We start from the raw sequence: 6,000 nt of genomic DNA on the forward strand, positions 1-6,000 counted from the left end.
GCCCCTGGACTCTGATCACTTGGCTACATAGCTGATGCACGCTGGACTGTCCATTAATCACGGTACTCCATTCTGCTTGTTTGATTTATCTGTCGGCCCCGTTGCCTAGTCAATGCCATTTTACCTGCTGTTGTTATGCTAGCTGATTAGCTGTTGTCTCACCCACTGTTTTAGCTAGCTTTCCCAATTCAACACCTGTGATTACTGTATGCCTCGCTGTATGTCTCTCTCAAATGTCAATATGCCTTGTATACTGTTGCTCAGGTTAGTTATCATTGTTTTAGCTCACAATGGAGCCCCTAGTCCCACTCCTCATACCCCTGATACCTCCTTTGTCCCACCTCCCACATATGCCGTGACCTCACCCATTACAACCAGCATGTCCAGAGATAAAACCTCTCTCATCATGACCCAGTGCCTGGGCTTACCTCCGCCGTACCCGCACCTCACCATACCCCTGTCTGCACATTATGCCCTGAATATATTCTACCATGCCCAGAAACCTGCTCCTCTTATTCTCTGTCCCCAACGCTCTAGGCGACCAGTTTTGATAGCCTTTAGCCGCACCCTCATACTACTCCTTCTCTGTTCCGCGGGTGATGTGGAGGTAAACCCAGGCCCTGCATGTCCCCAGGCACCCTCATTTGTTGACTTCTGTGATCGAAAAAGCCTTGGTTTCATGCATGTCAACATCAGAAGCCTCCTCCCTAAGTTTGTTTTACTCACTGCTTTAGCACACTCTGCTAACCCTGATGTCCTTGCCGTGTCTGAATCCTGGCTCAGGAAGGCCACCAAAAATTCAGAGATTTCCATACCCAACTATAACATCTTCCGTCAAGATAGAAGGAGTTGCAGTCTACTGCAGAGATAGCCTGCAAAGTAATGTCATACTTTCCAGGTCCATACCCAAACAGTTCGAACTACTAATTCTGAAAATTACTCTCTCCAGAAATAAGTCTCTCACTGTTGCCGCCTGCTACCGACCCCCCTCAGCTCCCAGCTGTGCCCTGGACACCATTTGTGAATTGATTGCCCCCCATCTAGCTTCAGAGTTTGTTCTGTTAGGTGACCTAAACTGGGAAATGCTTAACACCCCGGCAGTCCTACAATCTAAGCTAGATGCCCTCAATCTCACACAAATCATCAAGGAACCCACCAGGTACAACCCTAACTCTGTAAGCAAGGGCACCCTCATAGACGTCATCCTGACCAACTGGCCCTCCAAATACACCTCCGCTGTCTTCAACCAGGATCTCAGCGACCACTGCCTCATTGCCTGTATCCGCTACGGTGCCACAGTCAAACGACCATCCCTCATCACTGTCAAACGCTCCCTAAAACACTTCTGTGAGCAGGCCTTTCTAATCGACCTGGCCCGGGTATCCTGGAAGGACATTGACCTCATCCCGTCAGTTGTGGATGCCTGGTCATTCTTTAAGAGTAACTTCCTCACCATTTTAGATAAGCATGCTCTGTTCAAAAAATGCAGAACTAAGAACAGATACAGCCCTTGGTTCACTCCAGACCTGACTGCCCTCGACCAGCACAAAAACATCCTGTGGCGGACTGCAATAGCATCGAACAGTCCCCGCAATATGCAACTGTTCAGGGAAGTCAGGAACCAATACACGCAGTCAGTCAGGAAAGCTAAGGCCAGCTTCTTCAGGCAGAAGTTTGCATCCTGTAGCTCCAACTCCAAAAAGTTCTGGGACACTGTGAAGTCCATGGAGAACAAGAGCACCTCCTCCCAGCTGCCCACTGCACTGAGGCTAGGGAACACAGTCACCACCGACAAATCCATGATTATCGAAAACTTCAACAAGCATTTCTCAACGGCTGGCCATGCCTTCCACCTGGCCACTCCTACCTCGGCCAACAGCTCCGGCCCCCCTGCAGCTCCTCGCCCAAGCCTCTCCAGGTTCTCCTTTACCCAAATCCAGATAACAGATGTTCTGAAAGAGCTGCAAAACCTGGACCCGTATAAATCAGCTGGGCTTGACAATCTGGACCCTCTATTTCTGAAACTATCCGCCGCCATTGTCGCAACCCCTATTACCAGCCTGTTCAACCTCTCTTTCATATCATCTGAGATCCCCAAGGATTGGAAAGCTGCTGCAGTCATCCCCCTCTTCAAAGGGGGAGACACCCTGGACCCAAACTGTTACAGACCTATATCCATTCTGCCCTGCCTATCTAAGGTCTTCGAAAGCCAAGTCAACAAACAGGTCACTGACCATCTCGAATCCCAACGTACCTTCTCCGCTATGCAATCTGGTTTCCGAGCCGGTCACGGGTGCACCTCAGTCACACTCAAGGTACTAAGCGGCATCATAACCGCCATCGATAAAAGACAGTACTGTGCAGCCGTCTTCATCGACCTTGCCAAGGCTTTCGACTCTGTCAATCACCAGATTCTTATCGGCAGACTCAGTAGCCTCGGTTTTTCGGATGACTGCCTTGCCTGGTTCACCAATTACTTTGCAGACAGAGTTCAGTGTGTCAAATCGGAGGGCATGCTGCCCGGTCCTCTGGCAGTCTCTATGGGGGTGCCACAGGGTTCAAATCTCGGGCCGACTCTTTTCTCTGTATATATCAATGATGTTGGTCTTGCTGCGGGCGATTCCCTGATCCACCTCTACGCAGACGACACCATTCTATATACTTTCGGCCCGTCGTTGGACACTGTGCTATCTAACCTCCAAACGAGCTTCAATGCCATACAACACTCCTTCCGTGGCATCCAACTGCTCTTAAACGCTAGTAAAACCAAATGCATGCTTTTCAACCGATCCCTGCCTGCACCCGCATGCCCGACTAGCATCACCACACTGGATGGTTCCGACCTTGAATATGTGGACACCTATAAGTACCTAGGTGTCTGGCTAGACTGCAAACTCTCCTTCCAGACCCATATCAAACATCTCCAATCGAAAATCAAATCAAGAGTCGGCTTTCTATTCCGCAACAAAGCCTCTTTCACTCACGTTGCCAAGCTTACCCTAGTAAAACTGACTATCCTACCGATCCTCGACTTCGGCGATGTCATCTACAAAATTGCTTCCAACACTCTACTCAGCAAACTGGATGCAGTTTATCACAGTGCCATCCGTTTTGTCACTAAAGCACCTTATACTACCCACCACTGCGACTTGTATGCTCTAGTCGGCTGGCCCTCGCTACATATTCGTCGCCAGACCCACTGGCTCCAGGTCATCTACAAGGTCATGCTAGGTAAAGCTCCGCCTTATCTCAGTTCACTGGTCACGATGGCAACACCCATCCGTAGCACGCGCTCCAGCAGGTGTATCTCACTGATCATCCCTAAAGCCAACACCTCATTCGGCCGCCTTTCGTTCCAGTACTCTGCTGCCTGTGACTGGAACGAATTGCAAAAATCGCTGAAGTTGGAGACTTTTATCTCCCTCACCAACTTCAAACATCAGATATCTGAGCAGCTAACCGATCGCTGCAGCTGTACATAATCTATTGGTAAATAGCCCACCCATTTTCACCTACCTCATCCCCACAGTTTTTATTTATTTACTTTTCTGCTCTTTTGCACACCAATATCTCTACCTGTACATGATCATCTGATCATTTATCACTCCAGTGTTAATCTGCAATATTGTAATTATGCGCCTACCTCCTCATGCCTTTTGCACACATTGTATAGACTCCCCTTTTTTTCTACTGTGTTATTGACTTGTTAATTGTTTACTCCATGTGTAACTCTGTGTTGTCTGTTCACACTGCTATGCTTTATCTTGGCCAGGTCGCAGTTGCAAATGAGAACTTGTTCTCAACTAGCCTACCTGGTTAAATAAAGGTGAAATAAAAAATAAAATAAAAAATAAATACAATTCTGAAAGAGGAACTAAAATCTGTAGATTAACTAGACATATAGCTGCGAGAAGCAATGAACAGGGTTCACAGGATGACAGAAAGGACAAGATTTGTTGGACAACAAAGCAAGCACTCTATCATGTAGGAACCAAGATTTGCATATCAAATCTCATAGCCCCATGTCCATTGGTTCAGTTCTTATAGCCCTGGTGTGATATGGTGCCATCTAGTGGTGTAGTGTGTCGGTCTTTGAATAGCGCAGCTAATCATTCTCAAATTCATTAGAGACTAATTCATTGAGTCTATATACCAAATCTGGAGTCAATATGACTTATGGTTGATGAGAAGAAGAATTTGAAAGTATTTTTAGCATTAGCATATGTACTAATGTGCATCTATTGGTACAGTGTGGCTATATTTGAATGCAGCAACAATCCAACATCTGGAGTGAATCTGATGTATGGTTCATGAGGAGAAGATGATTGTAGATGATCTTGAGGATTAGCGTTACATATGCAAAGAATTACTTTTTTTTTTTACATATCAATACCAAATTCAGTGTGGTTCATATCTTAGGGACATCTGTGACAGAGATGAAAATGTTCAAGTTGATAAATCCACTCCACAGTGGCTTTAAAATGGTTTAAATGACACATAAAAATCCAATTTTTGATTTGTCAATAACTCAGCCATCTTTTGACCAATCCCTTACCTTTTCTGAAACTAAGTTAAGGATTGTACCATGGGCCTACATTCCAAATTTGGCCCTATGGTTCATGAAGATTTAAAAATATGTTTTTAGCATATTTTAGCCTATGTGCTAATATGTATCTACTGATATGCATCAACGTTATTTTCTCAAACTCTTTAGTGACTATTGTGTTAACCCCAAATTTGGAGTGATTCTGACTTTTAGTCCATGAGAAGAAGATGTTGTATGATTATTTTAAGCATTAGCGTTACATAGTCAAAAAAGGGAATTGTTAATTGTATCCTTTAAAAAAAAATGTATGGACACAAAATTGGATTTCCTGATTCATCAATAACTAAGCCATCTCTTAACCAATCACTTTTCTTTTTTAAACTAAGTTAAGATATGTACCATGGGCCTACATAGAACATTATTTGGACATATGGTTCATGAGAATACACTTTCCAAAGGTTTTCCAACATTTCCAAAATCTATCCTGAATGACCAAATTTGTTCAGCATGAGGAAAGGCACCTACATACAAAGTTTCAAGTCTCTAGGTCAAATGGGGTGGCGCGTATGAGTGTTTAAGTGAGACTGCCTATAACAGCGCCACCTATAGGCCAATCAGTACCATTATTTTTGACCAACTCATAGCCTATAGTTTCTGTGTGCCAAATTAGAAAAAAAGTTAATTGATTCTTGAACTATTTGACCATGTCAAGGAAACAAATAATCTAAGAATAACAATAGGTGTAAACCCCTAATAAGTACTATATTACCTGCAGTGACAGTCAGAGACAGAGATGCCATGTAGCAGGGGGTTCCTCTGTTGTCCACAACACACACATACTCTCCTGTGTCCTGACTCTGCAGGTTCTGCATGGTTAAAATAAAGACAGTCTCAACCTCAACAGTGAAGAGGCGACTCCGGGATGTTGGCCTTCAAGGCAGAGTTGCAAAGAAAGAGCCAATAAAAATAAAAGATGAAGATGGGCAAAAGAACACAGACACTGGACAGAGGAACTCTGCCTAGAAGGCAAGCATCCCGAAGTCGCCTCTTCACTGTTGACGTTGAGACTGGTGTTTTGCGGGTTCTATTTAGTTTCAGAAGAAAGTTCTTTGTTTCTGGCCATTTCGAGCCTGTAATCGAACCCACAAATGCTGATGCTCCAGATACTCAACTAGTCTAAAGAAGGCCAGTTTTATTGCTTCTTTATCAGAATTACAGTTTTCAGCTGTGCTAACATAATTGCAAAAGGGTTTTCTAATGATCAATTAGCCTTTTAAAATTATAGACTTGGATTAGCTAACACAACGTGCCATTGGAACACAGGAGTGATGGTTGCTGATAATGGGCCTATGTACACCTATGTAGATACTCCATAAAAAAAATCCAGAGCCTCCGTTTCCAGCTACAATAGTCATTTACAACATTAACAATGTCTACACTGTATTTCTGATCAA

The sequence above is a fragment of the Oncorhynchus keta genome, chromosome 1 (assembly GCF_023373465.1).
Source record: "Oncorhynchus keta strain PuntledgeMale-10-30-2019 chromosome 1, Oket_V2, whole genome shotgun sequence".
NCBI classification, from domain to species: Eukaryota; Metazoa; Chordata; class Actinopteri; order Salmoniformes; family Salmonidae; genus Oncorhynchus; species Oncorhynchus keta.